Source organism: Diabrotica undecimpunctata, chromosome 9 (genome assembly GCF_040954645.1).
Source record: "Diabrotica undecimpunctata isolate CICGRU chromosome 9, icDiaUnde3, whole genome shotgun sequence".
NCBI classification, from domain to species: Eukaryota; Metazoa; Arthropoda; class Insecta; order Coleoptera; family Chrysomelidae; genus Diabrotica; species Diabrotica undecimpunctata.
In genome coordinates, this window is record NC_092811.1 from 77,137,709 (window position 1) to 77,165,549 (window position 27,841).

At 33.8% G+C, this 27,841-nt stretch overlaps 1 long non-coding RNA gene across 1 annotated transcript; it reads right to left on the minus strand.

Annotated features, from left to right (window-relative positions):
- Window positions 1-4,646: 4,646 nt before the first annotated feature.
- Window positions 4,647-6,126, minus strand: LOC140449702 (uncharacterized). Its single transcript, XR_011951864.1, has 3 exons — window positions 5,773-6,126; window positions 5,428-5,672; window positions 4,647-5,368 (listed from the first exon to the last, which is right to left on the minus strand). It is a non-coding gene; the product is annotated as an uncharacterized lncRNA (long non-coding RNA).
- Window positions 6,127-27,841: the final 21,715 nt, after the last annotated feature.

Here is a 27,841-nt window from a genome sequence, read left to right on the forward strand (position 1 = left end):
GTCAAGAGGAGACATTCCCTTCGCCAAGAGATTTGTGAGTCTGATAACTATTTTGTGTGAAATTGCATACAAACTTATGAATGCTTTGCGACATACTTCTGAACGATTTCCAGACACGATCACATAATACTTAAATGAGGCATTGATTTGTTTTGAATGATCAACTGTTGGTCTGTGCCGTTTGACATCGAATCTTTCAATACACCCCATTAAAAAGGTGTCTTGTTCATTTTTTGATTGGCCAGCATAAAGTTTTTCTAAAATACGTTTTTTGTCTTCATCTAATAGCTTAGACATACACTGTTTCTTACACTGACAGTCAGGGCCAGTTTGTTTAGCTTCAACTAGTTTACCTGATGACGTAACAAACTCTTCACCCTTGCGTCTAGCAATTTTTTCCATCTCTCTGACATGTAATTCTTTATTTAACTTTCCCTTCTTCCGGCGTGGCTCTACATTTTCACTGTCTGAACTCGACATCGCAAATAACACACTATAACTATTCACTGTTAACTGTTTACGTTATAACACAGCTCCACACTAACTAAACAACAACAGATAAATGACTGGCCGTTTATGTGTAGAAGCCGGATATGCGCAAACGATAACTGTGCGGACTCCCACTACACTTGCGCTGTGTGACACGCGTCGAGTTGAAGAAGGGACACATTCCAGGAATGTGTTCCTTCTTCAACTCAACGGAATATTTTGACCTCTGCATAAGTAATATTTTGTAATGTAATGTGTACCTTTTTCAACTCCATAGATGGAACTTGATCTTAGAAACAAAATGGCTATCTCAGTTTAAATTCGCATTTTTTGGAATGTGTACCTTTTTCATCTCACCGATTCAATTTTTCTTTGAGTTTTTTCTTACAATCCTTGTTGATGTACATTAGACGTCTAACGGAATCGTACAAAGTGCTAAAAGTAGCGTCATCCTGTTAATGGTAAGAATGTATTTGTGGAAATAAAAAATAAATTTTTAAATGAACTTCATTTATTATTACATGTTGCATTAGATATTACATTTATTTGTTTATTTAATAATAACAAAGGTGACAGACCCACTGTCAAAATTAGACAAAAATACATTGTAGATAAATACAATTACAGATAAAAATCAAATATACATGTATAAAACAAGTACACATTAAGTTTACAAAGTATCATTTTGTAGTTTAAAATTTCAGAAGTTAAACAAATTATATCTCATGAGCACTGGTTTGCATGTATGAGAAGTCAGATCATACCTATATTTGAACCATAATTAGTTCTGCGATGAGATATATGGAAATGTAAATTCTGAAGAAGTGAACGGGAAGGAATATGAAAAGAAATTAGCTAAAGAAATTTAGGAGTATGGATTATTCTATAAACAATTGCTTTTGTTCAAATGTGATTTTGAATGATATTTTACATTGTTGTTTACTTGATCTTGATTAATGTCAATATAATTAATTAGAAGTAATACTCAATACATTTTTATGGAATATGATCAGATATTTTAGTTACATCTCACTAAAAACATAAGATAATGTGAAGAAAACCCCTAAATAGGTATAATAATTGAGGGGCTCGGTAGTAAACAATGGTAAGGGACAAATTTTGATTTTTCCCGAAACATTATGTAAAAGATGGCAAGGGACATGGCAACGCAGAAAACTTGACTTATTTTATCCTCCGAATAACAGATGGCGCGAGATTAATTTCTTAAAATTTGGTAAGAGACATGCATACGCATGAAAATAATGTTATGTGTCCATGATGGCGGAAGACAAAGCAAGTTGTTCAAATCAAAATGGCTTTTTTGATGTTATAAGTGACATTTCTGAGAGCTACGATGATTATGACTCAGATAAAGATCCTGAATTTCAAATATTTAGTGAAGCTAGCTCGATTAACTTTCTACAAAGAAGGTAATTTATTGATATTTTTAGAATAATTTTTTGCAAGTAAAAAATGGTAAAGGATGTACTTAACATTGTTTACATCCACATTCACTTTGCATAAAAACTTAACATTTTTTACTTGCAAATATGAAAATGAATGAATCGGCAGCCCTATAATACTTAATACGATTTTTAATTATGTTTTAGAAAACTTTTGAAAGAACATGGACTTCAAGAAATTTCTTCTCACACATACCCAGAGTCCAGTACTGAAGACGAAGGGGAGGAAGAAAAAGAAAATGGAGGAAAATTAAATGAACACAGTAAACAAGAAGAAGAAGATTCTGTTTCAGAAACAAAATCTAGAAAAAGGAAGCGCAATTTTAGTAAGCAATTAAAAACGAAAGAGCTCAGAAATCGCGGAAAAGAATATAAACAATACAGAGGTAAGGGAAATATTGTTTTATCAAAAACACAAGGTCCACCGTGTAGTTGCCCCAATAAATGCTATGAGTTATTTGCATCTTATGAAGAGCTGCAGACAATTTTTGTTAATTTCTGGGGCATGAACAGTTTTGATACACAAAATGCTTACTTACAAGGTTGTATGAGATCTAAAAATGTGACTAGGAAGAAAACTAAAGCACTAATGTCAAAAAGATCTCAAACTATTGAATATAAATTAAAATCACAAGGAAAAGATGTTAAGGTATGCAACATGGCTTTCCTAAGTATCCATGGCTTACAGAAAAATCGAGGTCGAGTTGAAAATCTAGTAAAACAATTAAAAATTGGATCAAATACTCCAAAATCAGATCTAAGAGGTCGACATTCAAACCATCCTAAAAAATATTCCAATTCTGATATAGATTTTCTGAAATCTTTTATCGAAATCTTACCTAAGTACAAAAGCCATTACACCCGTGCTGACAGCTCTAAACAATATATGAGTATGGAATATTCTATTCAGACTTGTTATGAGAAATATGTAGGAGAATGCATTTTGAAAAAGAAAACTCCTGTTTCTGCAGATAAATTCAGAAGAATATTTACTGAAGAATATAATATAAGTTTCAAAACTCCAAAAATGGATACATGTCAAGCGTGCGATAAGTTTTCAGTGGCTTTAGAAAATGCTAAGTTACACAATGATGAAACTGGAGTTAAAAAAATTAAAACTGAACAAGAATTACATCATAGAAAAGCTGAAGCAGGTCAACAGGCAGTCAGAGACGCAGTAGAGGAAGCAAACTTAAACCCAGATGTGCATGCAATAAGTTTTGATCTACAGCAAACCCTTCCCACACCAAAGCTTACCACTGGTCCCATGTTCTATAAGAGAAAACTGTGGTGCTATAATTTAAGCATACATTCCCTTGGAGATGGTCAGGGTCACTTTTTTATGTGGGATGAATCTACTGCTAAAAGAGGGTCGGACGAAATCGCTAGCTGTCTCAAAATGTACTTTGAACCCTTCCCACACCAAAGCTTACCACTGGTCCCATGTTCTATAAGATAAAACTGTGGTGCTATAATTTAAGCATACATTCCCTTGGAGATGGTCAGGGTCACTTTTTTATGTGGGATGAATCTACTGCTAAAAGAGGGTCGGACGAAATCGCTAGCTGTCTCAAAATGTACTTTGAACCCTTCCCACACCAAAGCTTACCACTGGTCCCATGTTCTATAAGAGAAAACTGTGGTGCTATAATTTAAGCATACATTCCCTTGGAGATGGTCAGGGTCACTTTTTTATGTGGGATGAATCTACTGCTAAAAGAGGGTCGGACGAAATCGCTAGCTGTCTCAAAATGTACTTTGAGAAAAATAATATTCGTGGCAGAAAACTAATAGCTATTTCAGACAATTGCTGCGGACAAAATAAAAACTGGACTATCATTGGTCTTTGGCTTTGTCTTTTACAAAATGACTATTTTAAAGAAATAGTTCATATATTTCCTCAGGTAGGACATACAATGTTGCCAAGCGACAGAGACTTTTCTGTAGTAGAAAATTATGTCAAGAAAAACTGTGAAATGGTCTATTCGCCCAATCACTGGGAAGACATTTTGAAGAAGTGTCAGAAAAAAAAACCTTTTCTAGTAACTAGGGTCCAGCAAAAGGATATATACGATTTTTCAGTACTGAAAAGCTATTTTAATCAACCGGTAGGTATTTTACAAAGTAGTGTGAAATTATGCCTATATTCAGAAGTTCCAAAAAATATACAATATTCAGCATCATACAGCGGATTATTTAATTCCATGTCCTTGAATAAAAGAGGAAGACCAACAGCTGCAGAAGAAAAATTTCCTACACTTACTCAAAAATATAATCATCCCCTTAGTATTCATCCAGAAAAACTGAAAGATGTAAAATCATTCTTGGAATGGATTCCAGCTGTTTATCACGAATGGTATATAAATTTAAAATAAACCCTAGTGCGTACCAAATTATGTTAAGTCAACACCACTTAACATGTTACGTTAAACTTTTTCGAATATTTTAGGTAAATAATGTTAAGTTGTAGTACATATTTTTATATTTTTCTCAATAAACACATTGTAAAAAAATACCTGGTATTTCATATTTTGCCTACTGATTAACAACATAATTAACTAATTTGAACATGATTCATAGTCTTATATTTTTTTATAAAAAATATAAGAATATTTTTTTCAAAATTCAACACTTCAAATCTCAAATCTTCTGTATTGTCCCTTACCATTTTTTACTGCCGGACCCCTCAATTATTAATCGATATTATCTGATCACTGTAATAAAAAAAGAGTATTTTGACTTTTTATATTGTTATAAATAAGTAAATAATGCTTTATTGATGTTTCCAAATATATGATTTTCATGTTTTTCAGTTTCAAATTTCTCTTCATGAATTTTAATGAATAGTACAAACGTACACAGCTAAATAAAGTTCTACAATATTTTAGTGGAAATTGTTCACAAGGGTGGCTAAAATTTATTGTACTAAATAGAGAAACATATGTTTTAATAATATTCGGCTGTACAGCTAATATGTCAAAATTCTTGTGAAATTTACACACTTTTTACACTTTTTGAGTATATGCCACATATTTCACAACTATGGAATTCTTAAACATTTTTTTATTAAATATCCACACAAATAGGTTATAAAATTTCAATTTTTCAATTGTCAATATACTTCTTTTCTGTAGACTGTAACTTCTGAAGTTTATTTTTTAAATAATGGTTTTTCTTCCTTAATTGTATAACTGTACTTCATAATACATTTTTTCGGGGAGTATTTATTGATAATTGTTGTGACACTTGAGTTGAACTTGGTGTTACTGGAAGTGTAGTTACATGTTCAGGTTCTCCATGGAATATGTTGTTTTTACCAGTAGTAATAGTAATATCCTGAAGTACAGTTATAGTGGATGGTTTATGTTTAATACTAACATTTTTCTCTATATCCATAGCTGAACTTTTCACTACTTCTAAAAGAAAAAGACAAAGCTTACATATGTGTTACATCTTAATTATTTATTTTATTTACCTTCATTAATAGGACATCTTGGAAGACATGTTTTGGACTACTGCAGAATAAGTATGATCAAAAGTTGATGAGCCCTCTGTTAAAGGAAAGTTTGTGAGAACTGCAGAAGGTTGTAATCGATTTCTCATATCATTCAGAAACATCTTATTGTCGAAATGAGTACCATAAAGACGATGACTTCTTTGTAAACGTTCTGCCTTATTCAATAAATCTTCTCGTCCACATGCCATTAACCAAATTTTTGCCTAAATACAAACATTTTTTTAATACACGATGAAACGTTAATAAATAATATAACATCTTAACATCTGTAATACACAATTTTAATCCTAATTTAACACTCACCTATTAACATCTTTTGGAAAGAAAACAATACTTTTCCTAGAATTATTACAACACTTTGTAGCTGCACAAGTGTGGCAAGGCTTTTTGTTTTTATTTTTGTACATATCGACGTACTTATACAACGTAATTGCGAAATAAAAAATGTATAAAGTTTATTTGTATCTATAAATACACAAAAAGTAAACAAATACAATGGCCTCTATATTATTTATCTATGACAAATGACAATGGCCAATGACCAATGAGAGCCGTCAAATTTTTCGGAGTCCAGAGAAAATGGCGTCGCTGTCTGCGCGAGTAAAATGCGCGAACTTTCGCGCCAAAGCGGAGTGGGAATACTGGTTGTTGTCTATACTGTGTCCCTACATTACAATTTGAATGCGGCAGTTCAAGACATAATTCTTGTTTAACGAGATTTTTCATATGTTTAGGAAAAAATATTTAACGTTTTATTGCAAATATTTTCCACTTTTACAGTTTTATATATGTTTTTATTAAAAAAATTTTCGGTTTCTTACCGGTAACTTTATTATAAGCCGAAACATATTATTTTTTCCTATTGGGACAAAACTGTAAATTCAAAAATTTTCAAAAAATTCATAAGTATTTCTTATAATTATATCTTGATGCTGTAAAAAAATTAACAAAAACCTATGTTTGGTTTTCCCGCTTTATACTTGGAAAAAAGTAGTTTTTTTGAGTTTTTTCAAAAACGAAAACATGAAGTTTGCTTAAAAGTTGTCAAAATACTTCTAGTCATTACATATACCTTCTCAAATTTTTTGAATTTGGAATTTGTCTTTTGGGGGGTGCAGATAGTAAAATGAATAAGCCTATTAAGAAAATGTATGTGATGATATGATAACAGAATATGATATTCTAACTATTATTATATTGCAGTTTTGTTAGTAGGAATATTACCCTATAGTAAAGTATGTTAAAATAAATATAAATGAAGCTGAGAGAAATGAATGAAATTATGAATAAAAGAAAGAGGAAATGTAAAATGTTGGTTGAATAACATACGACATACAAGCAATTAAATACTATGTTGTTGTGAACGGCATGAACAAAGTTAGATAATTAAAATATGTAAATGGAAAACCAGACAAAATGATATGTATGTGAATATGTATTAGAGAAAGAATAAAATAATAGAGACTATGTGTTGAGTTAACTGTAAGGAGATTTGATTGACTGCTTATCTGAGTTGGTTAAGTGAAATGTGTAGTATAGGTGGTAATGGAGTCAATAAACTGAAAGTATCGAATGAATGGGTGAAGATAAATGATAAAGGTTAAGTTTAAAGATTAATGTCAAGAATAATTGTGAAGAACAGTTCAAGCAAGACAAGTAAGGTGACCCAAGAAGTAAGAGACCTGAGGAAAGACTTTGCGATAAAGTGAGTCGTAAAGGGACTGGCAGGAGGACGAGAAATAAGAAACTGCAATGAGATAAGGTGGTGAAAGAGGAAGGGGTTTGATGAATTAAAAGAAAGAAAATGAGGCGGGGACAAATTAAGGTATAGTATGGGTTAATGGGTGATTAGTGAGGAAGTTATATAATGTTAGATGCTAGTGGGGTGGTTGGGAAAGAAGGAAAACAGAAGCAAAATGTAAAAAGATGAAATTTTAAGGCAACTATTGGAATGTTGATTTGAATTAAGGGAATAGTTGTCGGTGTATGGGAGTAAAAGGTCGATTTATTGTAGTTTGGCGGTTAACACAATTGTGGCTAGTCCTCATGTCTCTGGAAATCTCAAGGTCCTCGTACAAGTCCAACCGTAAAGTGTTTCTATCTTGGATGTTGTAAATTAATTTGACCCCATCAGGGATGTTAAAATGATGATTGTTGACTTTAAGGTGATGAGAAAAAAATCGGTTGCCTGTAAAGTCGGTTTTACGGTAGAAGATTTTACGTGACAACGTCTTTTTCTCGGTAGAATATTTATTGATATGAATATTATTAAATTGCACAATAGGAACAAGGAATTGAATAAAAATAAGAATTGCACAAATTTTAACTATAGAAATATATTTTGTTTACTAAAACATTGTACATGTAAACTTAAACTTAACTAATTTCTATTTATTGTTCAGTTTCTCAACTTTTGTGTCAATCTAACAATTAATCAATCAATCATAGTTTACGATAATGAAATATTAGTGTACAATTATTTACCTTTATTGTTGTAGTTGTTGAAATGACGAATCTAAGCACTCCACATTTTCACTACAGACACAGCTGACGATACTTTAACCACACGTGTGAACTTGTATTATGACGCTTTCTCGGTTTTCCAACGCCAAGAACGCTCGAGAAAGACAGAGACACAAGCACGCACCGATTCAACGCGCCTAATTCTCTAGTGCTGCACGCGCAGCGGACCGATCATGTTTGAGTGGGAGAGAGACGCAAGGCATTCGCCGGTCCGGCGGGCCTCTCTTTCGTTCGGTGACTCATCGTAACAGACGTGAGCGGGCGTTACACTTTTTCATGAGTGACTCCGAGCCACAACCTAATTTAAGACGTTGTCACGTCAAAAGCTGATGTATTATCTCTTTTAGAGTGTTCTGCAGATCTAGTTGAAAGTGACCTATAAGTCCTGCCAATGTAAGAGGTATCGCAATCAGAACAAGTCAGTCTGTAAACTCCCCCACGGTTCATATAGTGTATTGTATCCGTAGTATTTGTCAAGAAACGGTTAAGAGTATTTCCAACTTTAAAAGATATGTGTGTGTTTTCTGAAGAATTAATTATAATACGTCTGATATTTTCAGATAATTTGAGAGTAATTGATGATGATAATAAAGTTGATGAGTCTGTTAATAGATAAATCTAGAAAGTTAATCGCTTGGGAAGATTCTATTTTCATCGTAAATTTGATATTTGGGTGGATTTGATTGATTTTAAGAAGTAGTTGTTGAGCTGAGTCATGATTACCTGAAATTAAGACTAAACAGTAATCAACATAACGGAACCAGTGTAAAATTTCAGGATTTTTTATGATGTGATAGGATTTTAAATGATCCATAAAGGCATCAGCCAGGAAGGGGGATAAGCAACTGCTCATTGCTAAACCATCAGGTTTTTTATAAAATTTGTTATTGAATTGAAAGAAATCTTGAGATAGACCTAATTCAAGGATATCCAATATCGATGAAATGACGTTGGACTGAATCGCCTTGTTAACTAGGAGTGTTTTTACCAGACTAAAAGTTTCAAGTTTGGGCACTGAAGTAAATAAATTGCTAACGTCAGAAGAGAGCATAGTAATGTCAGGATTGAGACTAATGACTTAAAGTTAATCAACAAATTGATATGAATTTATTACAGTAAAATGTGAGTAAAATTAGTTAGATTTTTTAAAGTATTAAGTATGAATTTAGATAAAATAGACACTGGAGTGTTAATGAAACTGAAAACGGGACAAATGGAAATTCCAACTTTATGTATCTTAGGCAAGCCATACAACCTTGAGATGAGAGGGTTACGAGGTAGTTTGCTGTAGGGAGCATCATGATTGGAAAGAAAATCAGAATGTTTTTTGACATGATCTTTGAGTTTGGATATAAATCTCTTCGAAGGATCAGTTGGTATAAGAGTGAAGTGATTGTCATCTAGAAACGATGAGACTTTATCGTCATATAAATCACGGTCTAGAATGACCAAACAATTACCTTTATCCGCCTTAGAAAAAATTAGGTTGTGTCTCGAAATTTTATGTTTGATTGATTTAAGGGTCTTAAGCTGTGATTGTGGTTTTTTGGAAAAAAAGATTATTGGAAAAAGAGGAGTTTAGAGTATCTGAAGAGTTTGATGTTGAAGAAATCTTGTTTTTAAATTTATTGATGTAACGGTAACAGGAGTTTCTCATTGACGTTCTTTGGAAATGAGATAATGAAAGGTTTTGGATTACCATGTCTGGTCTCAATGAATAAACTCTCAAGATCGTGTAAAGACAAATCTGTAGGAACTGAGTATTTGAAACCATAGTGTAGAAGTTTAATATCATATTCTGTAAAGTTGATATCAGTAAGGTTTTTATTCTAGGATGAAATTTAAATTCTGAAAATTTTTTATTTCTTTCATGAGAAGCATGACCATGCAAAGCTGTAACCTTGATAAGATTGATAAGTTTATTGTTTCATCTATTGAATTTAATTGAATTAACAAAATCTACCTTGTCATGTACATCTGTCAAAAAAATTGTTAACATTAATGAATCCAAAAATTTCGAGCAAACAGTCAAACATTACCTAAAGCTTACAGTTGATAAAATTAAATTTACTATAATGTGCACATAATCTCATTTCATCAAAAGTTCTGATGTTGGGATGTCTCTTACTTCTTGGGTCACCTTACTTGTCTTGCTTAAAGTGTTCTTTACCATTATTCTTCACATTAATTTTTATACTTAAACTTCATCATTAAAATTAAACTTCATCATTTACCTTCACCCATCCATTCGATACTTTCAGTCTGTTGACTCCATTACCACCTATACTACATATTATACCTAACTAACTCAGATAAGCAGTGAATCTAATCTCCTCACAGTTAACTCAACACACAGTCTCCATTTTTCCATTTACATATTTTAATTATCTAACTTTGTTCATGCCCTTCACAACAACATAGTATTCAATTTCTTCTGTCTGTCGTATGTTATTCAACCAACATTTTACATTTCTTCTTTCTTTTATTAATAATTTATTTCATTTTTCTTAGCTTCATTTATATCCATTTTAACATGCTTCACTATAGGGTAATATTCGTAATAAAAAAACTACAATATAATAATAGTTAGAATATCATATTCTGTTATCATATCATCACATACATTTTCTTAATGGGCTTATTCATTTTACTATTTAACTTTCTAAACTTTCAGATATTTACACACCAGGTGTTATGTTAGAAATGTCCTACGAATAATTTTCGCAAGAGACTCCTAATTTGAAAAAATACAAAATTTAATTTCCATTACAAAAATTACTTTTGTATTAAAATACACAAATGTGACTTTAAAAGTTTTATTTAATTCAGTTTCCTTTGGTGATACAAATTCGACTAACTAACCCCAACTATTAATATTACGATACATTCCCAGAAGAAAGTCATAAAATTTAATTGCTTTCACCAGCCCTCAGCCGGAAAGTCGATACGCTGATTACAAGGGGATTTTTAAAATAAACGTTAAGTATTTACTCGACATTCTCCTACCTTGAGAAATTTGACATAATTTCTCAAAAAAATGCACGAAAAAGTCATGAAAATATTACTTAAATCTTAAAGGAGTTTTCACCACCCAGCCACAACGCGTATATCTTTCATTTAAGTCGGGTACTCTGCTTTTTATCACTCCCGCACTTTTTTCACTTGGTTCTTCCTCACACTGGAGTCGACCAACGTTCTCTCGGGGTAACCTCCTCTGGAACCGTCTAAATTCCACACCTTGGACATTCTCGCCAGTAGTAACTATATCGACGATCTCCACCGGGTAGAGCCTTTGTAATGGTCTCAGAAGTTGCCCTTGTGCAGTCGCAAGACCAACCAACCTTACCTGGCCATCTCTACCAGGTAGAAGTTCAATAACTTTTCCTAAAGGCCACTGAAGACGCTTGATGTTGGCATTGCCGACTAAAACGACATCCCCGATAGACACTTTAGATGCCTTCGGCTTCTTCGTTCCTGCTTTGAGTTGAGCCAGATATTCAGCACGAAATCTTTTTCGCAAATGATTTCTTATTTCTTGTAAACGCCGTATTTTGAGTGTGAGAGAATTCTGCTGTAGCAAATCACATTTCGGCAACTCGTAACTAACTTCTTCCTTTAAAAACATACTAAGGGTTAACGCGATTAACTCAGTAGAATCGTCCGAAAGATACGTTAATGGACGCGAGTTGACTATACTCTCACAATCACACAATAATGTCAATAAGTCTTCATAATTGAGAGACGCTCGACCTAAAACTTTTCGCAAAAGTCCTTTCACAATACCTAGTAATCGCTTCCAAAATCTACCCCACCATGCAGCTGTAGGGGGGTTGAAACGACACTTAATACGTTGTGTAGAACTATATTCCGCGATAATATTCCAGTCCAATTGCTTAAACGCATTCTCGAATCCCGTAAAATTTGTTCCATTGTCACTATAAACTATTCTCGGTCGTCCTCGCCTTGCAAAAAAGCGACGAAAGGCTTGAATAAAGGCATTTGTTGATAACGAGGTAACGAGTTCCAAATGAACTGTACGATAAACGGCACAAGTGAACAAGCAAATCCATGCTTTCTCAACTAAAGAGGTCCCGCTAAGTCCACTCCGGAAATTTAAAAAGCTGTAGTATCCCGAACTCTATCAGCCGGCAACGGAGACGTTTGTACTTCGAACGATTTCCCTTCTTGTCTCTTGCACACACCACATTCTTTTAAAATGGACCGCACAATCCGTCTACCCCGTAAAGTCCAATATTTTTCGCGAAGCAAACTAAGTAGTCCTCGTGTGCCAACATGACAAGTACTTTTGTGTAGGCTTAAAATTAACTTACGCACTATAAAATATTCACCTGGAAGTAAGATAGGCAGACGAAAATCTTCCGTGTCAAGTCTCTCAGTAACGCGAGTTTTTAAACGTATAAGTCCAAATTCATATTTTAGTCATATTATTATTAATACAAATATTTTGGCTTTATCGATTTCCTCAGCGACCAATTCACCTGTACGCTTTTCGTGTGAATTTCTTGCATTATAACGAAATCGTAGCGCCCAAACTATCATTCTTAAAAGTTTTATGCACTAAGAAAAGTAATGCAGATGACCAGTACAGGCTTCTTCTTCATCAACTTCTAATTTTTGTTGGGGCCAATCATTTTATTTTCTGTACAACCATTCTGGGTCCTACCACCCAGAGTCGAACAATTGCCGATCACCACAGCCTCTTGATGGAAGATTGGCAGGATTGAGAGAACCAGGTACATATTTCCAACATTTAGGATTGACTATATTTAATATATTGAACTCTATTAAAAACAAAAACAGACCAGTCATCCTTACGTTGAATCCAAGAAAGAACAGTATTGGCATCACTCCAAAAATAAGACTCAACATATTGAGAAAATTGTCTTTTTACTGACTGATAAAGTCTAACCCAATCTAAGTACCAATCAAGAAACCCACCTTATGTTTATAGACCTTCAGAAGGCCTATGATACTGTACCCGCTAAAAAGCTATGGAAAGTTTTGCAGGAAACAAACATTAACCACACAGTAATTAACGCCCTTAAACAGCTGTATGAAGGATCAACGTCGGGAATAAAAATTGGAAATAGACTTTCAAAAAAATTTCCTGTAAACAAGGGACTCCGGCAGGGGTGTTGCATATCCCCCACATTGTTTAAAATCTACGTGGCGAAAGCACTGTATCAGTGGAAAAGAAAGTGCAGAGGAATGGGCATTGACCTGGGAGAAACTTGCCTATATACCCTACAGTTTGCAGACGATCAAGTCCTTATAGCCAACGATAAAGAAGACCTGACATATATGGCCAGAAAACTACAGGAAGAATACAAGAAGTGGGGTTTAGAACTCAATACACAAAAAACAAAATATCTCCCAATAGGCACAGAACTATCCAACATTCAGATGGACACAACCGAAATTGCATTCTGCACTGAATATACCTACCTAGGAATTGATTTCGACACCACAGGCACAGACAATAGGGAAATTAGAAAACGAATAACCCAGGCCCGTAGAACAATTGGATGCCTTAACGGAGTTCTTTGGAGCTCAGAAATTGGTAAAAGACGAAAATACAATATATATGAATCTCTCATAAAAACCAGCTTAACCTATGGTACAGAGACATGGAGACTAACAGAAAGCAATAAAAGAAAACTCGAAGCAACAGAAATGGATGTATTTAGACGATCACTTCGAATATCTAGAGCAGACAGAATTAGAAACGATGAAATAAGAAATCGGATGGGGGTAGATGGATCACTGGCAACAGACATAGAAAGGAAACAACTTATATGGTATGGCCATGTTCAAAGAATGCCAGAAACAAGACTACCAAAAATCGCCATGAAATGGATACCACCAAATCGTAAGAAACGAGGAAGACCAAAAAGAACATGGAAGGAGGGAATAACAAAGGCAATGAGCTCCCGAGACTTGACCGAAGAACAATGGAATGATAGAAATTCGTGGAAATTAGGCATCGGACAACGACGCAAGACGTTTTGAAACCGATATATATATATATAAAGTCTAACACCAATAGTGGCTGCCAACAGTTCCATTCTGGGTATAAAAATCTTCTTCAAAGGGGCCACACGACTCTTAGCTGCTACAAGGAAAATTGAGACATCATTCCGAACAACTCTTAAAAATACTACAGCCGCATAAGCTTTCTTACTTGCATCTCAAAATATGTGCAAGCTCCAATGATCAGCTTCCATGGGTCCAGCCTGAATCCAGCGTGTAATCTCAATACTCGACAGCTCAGGAAGATGAGTAACCCAATTACAGAATTTTTCAGCCATATCATTCTCGACTAGAGCATCCCATCCCTGGCGATTCTCCCAAAGTTTCTGTAGCAACAGTTTGAGGAATAGGGATAGTGGACAGGTAAAACCAACAGGGTCAAATATGCTCTGAGCTATGGAAAACATCAGTCTCTTAGTTATGGGACGTTTTAATTCCATTCTTTGAAAATTTTTACTATTGATTTTCAGAGTCTCTTGAAGAGTCCCACAGAAGACCAAGAATAGGGACAACTGTTTTTATATTACCAGAGGCCTCCCACCCTCTTAAGTCCATCTTAGCTTCCTCCATAACGGCGATTGCTTCTGATACAAACATTCTTAACTCATTTTCATCAGTAACACTGGTCACACAATTATCCACAGAAAACCCAGTCATAAGATTTTCAATTGTGTTTTTAGAATACGGATTATCATTACAACATTTCTCCAGTACTTTTGTTAAATGAAACTCGTATAGTGGTACCCAGAAGAAATGGACTACAATTGACTCCAAAAACAACCCTCTTGTGTCGAAATAGAAATTCCTTTCCTTCATCGTTCACCCATAGAAACCTCAAAAAATCTCTGTCCTTTGAATTTATAGAAATTTGAAGAAATGCTTTTCGAATATCCTACATAACTTCTACCTCTTATTGTTTGAATCGTAATAGAACAGAAGGAATAAGTTCAATAAGATTAGGTTCCACCTCCAAACACTGATTTAAAGAAGGACAACCCTGTTTATGAGATGACGCGTCAAAGACTGGCCTCATTTTTGTGGTTTCACTATTACATATTTTTAATAACGGGCCTGTGAGGTAAATAATGCACGCAAATATTCTCTTCGGGATTATTCACTATTTCAATCACACCCTCGTTCAACCACTCATTGAATATAAAGTTATACGATTCAAACAAATTAGACCTTTTCAACTTATTTAAAGTAGTATCTAACCTTCTCCTAGCGGCAGCTAAATTATCTAAAATCAAAGGATGCTCGTTCAACCAAGGTAACATAACTTCATACCTGCCTTCGCTGTCACGTCGTACAGTCTCATAGAAAAAATTCTTAGCCTCTTTGTCCGCTACCTCTCGTGTCATTTTTTATACAGAGTCGGTTATCCTAATAACATCAAGCTCTCAGAGTTTCGCTACAGAATAATTATCAACAAACAACGAAAATATAATCATACTTGTACTAAAATTAGAAGCAACTGCCGGCACCTTGCTCATAAGAGTCCAACCTAACAAAGTTTCAACTGCTACAAGACCACACTATAACTGATATTTCCTCCCTGTATACAATTTGCCTACAATATCAGCTCCAAACAAAATCTCAATTGGTGCTGTCTTTCCGACATCGCTTAGTGAAATATTTATATCACTGAGTTCCTCAACCCAAGGGCCGTCATAAATAGAAGAGACATCTGCACAGATTTGTGGTTGATCTAAGGCATCAAATGAACAAGCGTAGGTTCCTTCACAGTTACCTCGTACAATTTATGTCATTGTTCAGAAGTGCTTCTACCGCCAAATAATGCATGTACAATCTTTTCTTTTCCCTTGGCAGAAAAACCCATTTCTTGTGCAGTACTTTGTAAAATATATATCCTCTGCGATCCAGTGTCAATAAGTGCCCTTACTTGTTTAGTACCATGTGCACTTCTTATGTTTATTTGCAGAGTTTGTAAAAAACCTGCATGCGATTTACAACATAATATACAGCTCAAACGTCCTCCAAACGTACAATTTTTAGATGAATGTTCTACTTTCAGACATCGAAAACAGGCTTTCTTTTCTGACAATGTTCGACGTTTCTGCTCTATAGTAAATTTTTGTGCTTTAAAACAATTTGTACTGTCATGCTGCCTCTCACAAAATCACACCTGTAAACTTTATAATTTACTAACCCAGCAGCGGTCGCTAAGGGCTGATCAGTTCCTTGCTTAGGCAATTTTACATTTTTCTTGGCAACGAGGCTATTTAATTTATATTTATTTTCAGTCGGTAAACCAAAACCTTCCGTTGCTAAATGAATTTTTTGTTCATTTTGAACTTCACTCTGTAAAAATCCATTAGCTCACTCAATATTGTTTCTAGAGTTGTAACTTCTGCGGTTTCTGCGATAGTTTTTATGGACACGGAAACATAAGGCCTTAAAAACTGTGAAGATTTATGCCATAGTCGAATCATATCTTCTGGCAAACATGACTCAATAAGAGGATACAATATCGCCGCATACTTGTCAGCAGTTATGCCTAAGGTCTCAAGTGAACGAAGTTGACTTTCAATCATATCATAAAAAAACAGACATATTACAAGAACTACTAGAAACTCGACTCAAAATTAACTTTAAGAGCTCCCTAGACTGCAAATTCTGAACAATTTATAAGTAATTGTCGGCTACTGCAGGAAAACTCTCCACTAATCGTCTGGCCTTACTAGACTCTACAGTGGCTTGTCTCAAATAAGTTATCTTATCAGTCAAATCAATCGATGGATCGTCCTGTACTACTTTGAACTGTGACCAAAAAGTAAGCCAATCTTTCAAGTCTCCATTAAATTTCTTGAACTCAATTGGAGGTAATTTAAATTTGCGCTTACCTTTTATACTTGATAACTCTGAATTTACTGAACCTGGTCTGTCATCATATTTGTACTTAAGTTCAAAGTACCTTGTCACGGTCGCCAAATATTACGTTAGAATCAGTGGCGGATCTAGAAATTTTTGTCAGGGGGGTCATGGGTCTTGAGGGATTGTGATACAGGATTTAGATTTTTGCACCTTTCAGTGGCTGATCCCAGTATTTTTTGGGGGGGGGGATATCAATTAGATGAGAACTCCTAAATATTGTAAATAATAGAAAAACAAGTTATCAAGGACATATTCATAGAGAAGAAAAATATAACCTGTTACGACTCATAATGGAAGGAAAAGTAAAAGGAAAAAGAGGTCCAGGACGAAAAAAATGCTCCTGGCTGAAGAATGTAAGACTGGACAGGCATGGACACACATTCGATACTAATAACAGCTCAAGATAAAGAGCAATTTGCTGTAGTTATAGCCACCCTTCCGTAATGAAGAAGAAACCTTGTGTGAAAGAAAGAAAGAGTAAACAGCAGTTTAGGAATAGAAGAATAGAAGAAGGAAAGGAATAGTTATTTCTATAATTCGGCATATTAGGCTACAAGTGCACGAATCGTCAGCAACAGCCGGCAACGAGTGGTAAATAAAAGTTCAGTGATTAAAAATACTATAAGAAAAGTAAATATTATATAATTTTGTAAAAATGTATTCTTTTCGCCTATCCGATTTAGCAGATCGCTCTATGATTGCATCAACATCTAGAGAAATTTCAGGATACACATTGATGAGTGCTAAACCAGTTAACAGAAGTTCTATTTCTAAGCCAAGTCTTTGGACGCTTAAGCGTAGAACGCTCTGTTGTTGCTGCACTGACTGGCAGTGTAATTAATATTTTGCAGAAATATTCTGATATTTGGATACATACCTATGAATATCGCAGTTTTCTAATACTTCTAAAATACAATCAGGAAGTTTTCCATTATTTTGCACGACTCTTTTTCACTTTTGAATCCACAGTGAAAACTCTTGTTCTACTGTGGAATATGCAGTAAGTAGTTGGTCCGATAATATCCTGGAAGGTGGAAGTTAAAATATTATCTAAAAGGGGTAAATAAATAGATCTTCGGAACAGACCTTGGACAGTAGCCCCCAGTTCCTTTATTTGTATTCACTAACGTATCAGACAGAGCTAATGCAACAACAATATTCACTTTGATATTTATTATAGATAAATTATAAAATGTAGCACATAGTCTCAACAATTATAATACATATCCAAATTACAAACAACCAATTCGTAGACAAAACTGAAGTTAGGAAATACCTAATAAAAATAAAAAAGGTGCCGATTTCGAGCAAAGTCGTGAAAAGTCATGTAATGTACATTGAATGAGCAATAATGTGTGAACGGTAATTCTATCTTATCGATAATCGAACGATTCTCTGGCACTCAAATGACGAATTGTCCAAATTTGAAAATCGCGTAACTCTGAATTCGCGGAAGTCAGGTTGTTAATCGAGGTATTACTGTATTTAGAATTGTTGAGTTTTTTTAAAGAGCAATTTAAAAAGGCTTCCGTATAATTCTATACTTACCCCTACAATAAATGAGTTTGAATTATTTTAACTCTTGACTTCCTGCTTATAGGGTTGATGAGTTTTTAATTAGTTTTTTTTGGATTATTTGATTGATATTTAATTTTGTTTTGGGGGTGGTCATGACCCCCGTGACCCCCCCCCTTGGATCTGCCACTGTTAGAAGAAATGTCTTAAGATTCATTTTCGCAAGAGAATTCCTGGTTCGAAAAAATACAAAATTACATTTCTATTACAAACATTACTTTTGTATTAAAATACACAAATGTGACTTTAAAAGTTTTCTTTAATTCAGTTTCCTTCGGTGATACAAATTCGACTAACTAACCCTAACTATTAATATTACGATACATCCCAGACGAAAGTCATAAAAGTTAATTGCTTTCACGAGCCCTCAGCCGGGGAGTCGATACCCTGATTACAAAGGGATTTTTAAAATAAAGTTAAGTATTTACTCGACACCTGGGTCTCTTACCATCATTAGGCAACCACCATTACCCAATCAAAATTTTTTAAATTCAATTTCATTGGATTTCAGCTTAATCTTTTAGTATATAATACTTTCTATACCATTTCTTACACTATTATGTGTACAGTACCACATCAGTTCCTTTCATTTTCTACCTTAATCAATTTTCATACTAGGTACTTATGATGTCAGATTCAAACGTTATTTCCACTAATTTAATAACTTACTTGTTTTTTCAATAATAGAGATTTGCAGAGTTTAGACAATAGATATTATTATTTAAATAAACTTAATTCTAACTAAAAGTTTTCATTAATAAGATATTAGGTATTATTACAAAAAAATATTATAATTTTAAAAACTACATTAGTCTCTGAATATACTCGTACCTCGTCATGTTAATGCTGTCTTCTTGAATTATATTTCCTGTCACCTCAGCTAGTTGGTCTGTGTCGTTTTAACTGAGAAGAACCACATATTCAAGTCGAGTAAAGAAACATGTTGCTCTTTAAGTATTAAATTTTTATTTAATGTCATCGACCTAGAGTCACATTAGAATTTAATTTTGGAAAAATGTAGAACCATATACTGATGTCACAGCTACAATTTTAGTGTTAGCTTCAATTACAAAAGAAGGCACTGAGAATGATCTGATTGAAAACGTCACGTTATGCTCCTGTATAAATTTTGACGACACTTTTTAAAAAAGTTTTAATTATATGTTTTATACCTAAATACAAATGTGAAGTGTTTTACTTTTGTAGACAGTTTTCTTCCACAGACATCTCAGGTCGTTTTAAAAAATATGGCTTCATAACTGGATCAGTAATTTTACTAGCCCATCCTGTCTCTACAAAATCTAATACCTTAACTAAAACCGTATCTGTCTTTGTTACTTTAGCCACATTTTCAAAGGTGAGGCGTAGTTCCTCTGTTAAATTAAACGAATTTATGTAACCATCAACCTCCATGGGATTACTTAGTGGTAAACTTGTTAACATATCTGTTTCATATATTTGTGACACCTTTCGATACTCAACCTTATAATCATAGGCTGATAATATAACATTCCAGCGTATTACTCTACATGTCGACATAACTGAAATATTACGATCTGGATTAAAGATCACTTTAACTGGTTTATGATCTGACACTAAAATAAACTGTCTACCATATATATATTTATAAAACTTTTTAATACAAAATATAATGTAATTACATATTACATTATTATTAATTAACCTAGGAAAATTGACATTTTCCTGGGTTAAGTTTTAGGTTGAATGTGCATTTCCTCGATGATTTTTCTAATGGTATTTGATGAAAACCTGACATTAGGTCTATAACTGAAAACCATTTTGCTCTCCCTAGTTGATCTAGTATTGAGTCTATTCTTGGTAATGGATATTTATCTGTGACTATTTTCTTGTTCAGTTGTCTAAAATCTATACATAATATTTATGCTTTATTTCTATCTATAGACTTTTTCGGTACGAGCACTACCATGCTATTATATTCTGATATAGATGGTTCGACAACTCCTTGGCCTTTCAATTTCTGTACTTGTCTGTTTAACTCTTCTGCTTGTGCATGCGGTGTTCTATATTTCTTGATGTATACTGGAATTTGGTCTTTCACCCTTAGTTTTTGTTCGTAGAAGTTGTTACATGTTAGCATGTCGTGCCTTAGGGCGAATATATCTGAGTATTTCTCACATAAGCAATACCAATTTATTGCGTGTGTATTCTGGGATATCTAACTTAAGTGATTCCCGTAATTTCTTCTTTCCATCTTTACTGTCATTGATCAGTCTATATTATGTTGAACAATCTAATGTTGTAACGAAGTATTTTGCCTACCATAGAAGTATTAATACAAGGGGTAGAAAAATGGGGGAAGAGAAACTATGGGGGTGGAGAACGGTAAGCAAAATAATCGCTACTAGTGCGAACGGGCACTCAGGCTTTGGTAGGAGAGCTGGGGTCGTGGATAAGTAAAAGAAAAAGGGGTTTTAATTGGGGCAACTACAGAAAAATGAAATAAAGGGTCATAAATCTCTTGAAACAAACAAAAACAAAACGAAACAGGAAACACCTCAAGAAATTTAATATAGGGCGCCACTTGAGGTGCCTAATTATACCTATTACAACCAGCTAGTTGTAACTGGAGATATAATTATCAGAGATGCAAAACATTCAAAATCTTTTTCTCAAATTAAACTGAAAAAGGGTTAGTTAAAAAAATAAACAAATGTTAAGAAACAAAAATTTACCATTTATTTTTGTGTCACCACAAACAGTTACAAAACATAGAGAACATAAAAACACTATATTAATAGTCACAATTAAAAAAAAATACAGAAAAAACTTACAATTGTTAATGGGCGACAATTTGTAGCAGAAATAAATTATTACAAATCAAAAAAAATCTTTTTAAGTGAAACTATGCATAGTGATTAACCTTATTTAAAAAACAAAAACAAAATCTCAAATATGATTCGGTATTTACCAAATGTCAAAAATAGTGCTAACTGTCATATGTTAATACTAAATTTAAAACAAAACTGAACAAATAAAATGACAGCTAAAAGTCAAACCATAAAAATTTACTACTTTAAATATTACAATTTTTTTGTATGAAAGCAATTATTACGTTTATTTAAAAAATGTCTGCTTTACTTTTAAAATCTGATCACAAAAAAAAGTTACCTGAGTTTCACTGTATAACTTTCAATAACTGGAACAAAAAACTACATCTTCAAACTGTAAAAAAAATATCCCTAAACGGCTGCTTAGGACATTGAGGTTTGAGGTGGAAACTGGCACATTGGACACACCATGTAAACGCTTTTTAAAAACTGGACAATGGAAATGTTGATATCTTTATAAACACATTACTTGAGTAAAATACCACTTCTTTAACATATTTGTCGGTTTTCTTTTTGGCCGACCTCTAAAACGTCTTCATTCTTCCGTTATCTCTGTCAACCTCATCGACTGCACTTAAAACTCAACACTGCTACCATACTGCACATTTTCGCATGACAAAAGACGAAAAAACAAAAAAAAACATTACGAATTAAAAGAAAAATTCGGACTAATACCGAAACCACTGCCTCTAATAGAGGCTCCACTGAGAGTGACGAAATTATCTAAAAAAATTGCTCACAAAACTTAGAACAAACAAAGCACTTATGGTATAAACTAAACACAACAGAAATTAAGACGTAGATTAATTTGAAAACGCAATATCGGGCGGTTTGAACAAAGAAACATTGAAGAATTTGCGCCTGTGACATAATTAAACAATAAAATGATTCATTATCGACAGCGGCGACCTAAAAAGACGAAAGATTATAAATTGAAGGATACAAACTAAGAAACATTGAAAAAATTCTTCGTTATGGTAATGCATATATAAGGGGATTTCAATTAACACATATACGAGGGGATTCCAATAGATTTCAAATGCTACAATACCCCCACGTAAGAGCGAAAACTGGACAGACAGGAAAAGTTTTCGATTAAGGCAAACAACAAGCAGGTTGGAACAACAGTAGCATTTTCTAACTATTGCAACAATACATCATGACTTCAGGGAATCAAACAAAACAAAAAAACAAACAAAAATCATAATCAAAAATTATTCATCATAACTGTCTATGGTACTAACATAATAACACTCAAAATAAAACTGAAAGCTCGATTTGATGAATCGGCACCAGGTACAGTTCGTTGGCTCTTAAGCACAACGAAACAATGGCAGATTTCTATAAAAATGGCTCTAGCCTAACCAAAAACGTGGAACAGACCAGTGCTAAAGTTTCTGGGAGCGAAAAGAGGAGTGCTTCCAGCTCAGCAAAGGCGGGTGGCCAACAACACAGCTTAAGCAAGCTTCGCTATAGTTATCCACTAGATAGATAACCAAAATAGCATCAAATAACAATAACAAAGTTGACTACGACAGTCAACCACTGATTTTCCAACACCTTGTCGAAAATCAAACTACACAAACAAGAGAAAACAGGATGGCCAATAGTTCCATAGGATATCCTCTGGGATAAACACAGCGAAAAATTTCCAAGTCCGGAAACTCCCAAAAGGACAAAAGAAGAAAAAAAATCCAAAACGTTAAAACACAATCTTGGAAAAGAAGAAGAGAAAAGGGGCACATGGCATACAAACCATAATCGATACACAAACAATTCAGTCTCAATCTAATATTTCCAAAAGAACAAAAAAATCGTAACAGTTTTCCAAAGAAAACAAAAAAAAGTTACGACAACACTTCAAAAGAACAGAAACATCATTACAGATCTCCAAGGGGACATAAGAATCACTATAATCTTTCAAAGGGAACAAAAAAATCATTACAGTCCGTCATCAACAATAAAACTTCCAACTGGGTACAAAAATCCCAAAATCAATGGCAAGAAGGGAAAAGAAGAAGAATATATATACACAAGGCAAAAACTAATGCTTATCTTCCTTAAAAGCTCAACAGGTCACCTGGCGGACGAATCCAAAACTCATCGCCCTAGCCGTACCTCTCATGACAACAAATAAGGTCAAAGACATAGTCTGGGAAGGGAATAAAGGGGCAATCAAGAAATAAACCTCATCATTTCACGGATAATAATTGGATACAACATCATTATACAAATCACAAAGAAACGTTAATCATTCCTCTACAAAACTCGAACAGGGTCACAACAATAGACTGGGGAATTCTAAGTGGGTCATTCAACGGTAGTACTAAAACTACTTCAAATCTTTCACGAACATGGTCTCACAATCGACATACAAAATATTTTCACGATAAGCGGCCAGGTACTTTCACCTTAGCAATCAAAACGTCTCAATGGACAATGCAAGTATTTGTACCTCCGCTTCTGCTAAATCATCTCACTCATCACAAACTCTACAATAAGAAGGAATGCTATTGGGACTAGGCCAATAGTCTTACTTTAACACATAGAAAGGCTTATCCTTTCTAATAATTCACGGAAAGGGGATGCTGCTACGCAGTCTTACACAACAACAGAAATATCCAAGGATACACAAATCCAGGTCACGTGCCTGTACGTCCTATATGACATTTCAAAAACCTAATACTCAAAACACAAACTAATACATTTTAGACCATCAACACAACTCTACTACAACATCTGACCACATAAAGACACGAAACGACACAAAACTAAATGACAGAAGAAACATAACAATACTTCCGCTATATATTCTCAACAAATCGGCCTTAGCCAGGAATACACGAAGTCGTATAATTATTCTCTCCTACTTATAACACAGAAAACGAACAAGGAAAAAACACGAGGACACACAGAACTAACAGACAGAAGGAAAATAACAATACTCCGCTTTGTCACTAACAAATCGGCCTTAGCCATGGACAAAACGAAGTTGTATCATCATTTCCTCCTACTTATAACACAGAAAATAACACGGAAACATACGGACTAATCATGGACTGTAAAATCAGAAACATTTCTCTTTCGAAGCTTTAAAAATTTTCACACATTGCCTGGACTATTTGACTTTAAAGAAACGAAAAAATTTGACCTAATTTTTTCGTACAAAACTGGGTCATTAAAATTTAAAACGCAGCAAATATCTAATCACTTGAAAGAAAGACGAAATAAAAGTCTTAAACCTTTCTTAAACACTTAAAGAAGGACAGCGTTTACATACGAAATAAATTATTTCATGAATGTAAACAAAATTCATCTCAAATATGGAATGTTTACTAGACGGACTGGGAATAAACAAACGATCATCGTACCATTCAAAATAAGACCATAAAAATGCGCACTTAATAAACATTCCAAATACGTACCTATTATTTCGATCTCAGAAAATAGACGGAAATATTACTACGTAATTTTTCAAAGACAACATAAACAACGAATATAAGGACTTTGCAAAAAATTCTAAAACAGTAGCAGTGGACTTGATTTAACGAAAAATTGGATAAAAGCAAATACCCAATTTAACTAAAAAAAATGGTTCAAAACAAACCGACTCAATGAAATACACATACAGGGGGATAAAAAAATACTAAAACAATGTTTGGATGAAAGCAAATACACAGTGTAACTAAAAATGGTTTAAAACATACAAACTCAATTAACTACATATACAGGGGGACACAAAACAACAGACTTGATAAACTACACATACAGGGGGGACACAACAACTAACAATATTGAAAACTTGACTTTTGAGTGAGCTACACAAAATAACACAGAATAAAACACCTTGCTCTTGTTCTGAAAACTAAATGAGACTGCTCTTAGGCGAAACTAAACAGCACCTCCGATCACGAGTCTACACTTGTGGTCATTCAGATACAAGACAGAAAACACAAAAGGGGACACAGGGGAACACAATCTCCTATTAACCCGTGGCATTACAAAAACACCGTCAGAGAGGGTTAATTAGGGAACAACATGGGACACTGGGAACTACTTCTCTTTCAAAATCTCCTACTTACCCGTGGCATAACATAAACGCCGTCAGAGAGGGCCTAGAAGGAAACAATGAAAAACAAGGGACAAAGGGCATAACTCAACTATACTCATCTCAAACAAAAGTCACTCTAACAATATACACATTTACTCAAAATGACCGAACAAACTGAAATTACAAAAACCGATTATTCTGTAAAGCCTGTCAAATCAATTTAAAATAAATGCAACAATAACGGTATTATTTGTTACTGTTAATAAACTTTTAAAAATCAAATCAATATCAATACTTCATTTAAAATTCATATTTAAATATTCAATCTCAAAATATTTGCTTTCATTTACCAATACACATAAAATACATATAGAAACATTTCCAGTACATTACATAGAAAAAACAACAATGCATATGTTGATACAAAATACTTATCTTAATACAAATACATAAACACACTGTTTGTGGGACACTCGGGCACTATCTGGAAGACGGGGTTTCATATACATGGCAGAAAAACTCGGGGAAGAATTGAAAAAGATATTAGTTTGGGGGAAAAGAATCTGTCTTACTTTGTTAAGACAACTGGTGTAGGGATATTCAGGAGCCTCACACGTTGGGCGACATTTTGTAACGAAGTATTTTGCCTACCATGGAAGTATTAATACAAGGGGTAGAAAAATGCAGGAAGAGAAACTATGGGGGTGGAGAAGGGTAAGCAAAATAATCGCTACTAGTGCGAACGGGCACTCAGGCTTTGGTAGGAGAGCTGGGGTCGTGGATAAGTAAAAGAAAAAGGGGTTTTAATTGGGGCAACTACAGAAAAATGAAATAAAGGGTCATAAATCTCTTGGAACAAACAAAAACAAAACGAAACAGGAAACACCTCAAGAAATTTAATATAGGGCGCCACTTGAGGTGCCTAATTATACCTATTACAACCAGCTAGTTGTAACTGGAGATATAATTATCAGAGATGCAAAACATTCAAAATCTTTTTCTCAAATTAAACTGAAAAAGGGTTAGTTAAAAAAATAAACAAATGTTAAGAAACAAAAATTTACCATTTATTTTTGTGTCACCACAAACAGTTACAAAACATAGAGAACATAAAAACACTATATTAATAGTCACAATTAAAAAAAATACAGAAAAAACTTACAATTGTTAATGGGCGACAATTTGTAGCAGAAATAAATTATTACAAATCAAAAAAAATCTTTTTAAGTGAAACTATGCATAGTGGTTAACCATATTTAAAAAACAAAAACAAAATCTCAAATATGATTCGGTATTTACCAAATGTCAAAAATAGTGCTAACTGTCATATGTTAATACTAAATTTAAAACAAAACTGAACAAATAAAATGACAGCTAAAAGTCAAACCATAAAAATTTACTACTTTAAATATTACAATTTTTTTGTATGAAAGCAATTATTACGTTTATTTAAAAAATGTCTGCTTTACTTTTAAAATCTGATCACAAAAAAAAGTTACCTGAGTTTCACTGTATAACTTTCAATAACTGGAACAAAAAACTACATCTTCAAACTGTAAAAAAAATATCCCTAAATGGCTGCTTAGGACATTGAGGTTTGAGGTGGAAACAGGCACATTGGACACACCATGTAAACGCTTCTTAAAAACTGGACAATGGAAATGTTGATATCTTTATAAACACATTACTTGAGTAAAATACCACTTCTCTAACATATTTGTCGGTTTTCTTTTTGGCCGACCTCTAAAACGTCTTCATTCTTCCGTTATCTCTGTCAACCTCATCGACTGCACTTAAAACTCAACACTGCTACCATACTGCACATTTTCGCATGACAAAAGACGAAAAAACAAAAAAAAACATTACGAATTAAAAGAAAAATTCGGACTAACACCGAAACCACTGCCTCTAACAGCGGCTCCACTGAGAGTGACGAAATTATCTAAAAAAATTGCTCACAAAACTTAGAACAAACAAAGCACTTATGGTATAAACTAAACACAACGGAAATTAAGACGTAGATTAATTTGAAAACGCAATATCGGGCGGTTTGAACAAAGAAACATCGAAGAATTTGCGCCTGTGACATAAATAAACAATAAAATGATTCATTATCGACAGCGGCGACCTAAAAAGACGAAAGATTATAAATTGAAGGATACGAACTAAGAAACATTGAAAAAATTCTTCGTTATGATAATGCATATATAAGGGGATTTCAATTAACACATATACGAGGGGATTCCAATAAATTTCAAATGCTACAATGTCTAGTGTTCTGATTGTGTTTGTCTCTATCCTTACCATTTCGTAGGTTGTATTCAAAATTTTGATGTACGGATTATTGCTTGAAATGATTGCTCTCGCTATGAATATTCCAGGTAGTATCTCCTGTTGTTCCACTACT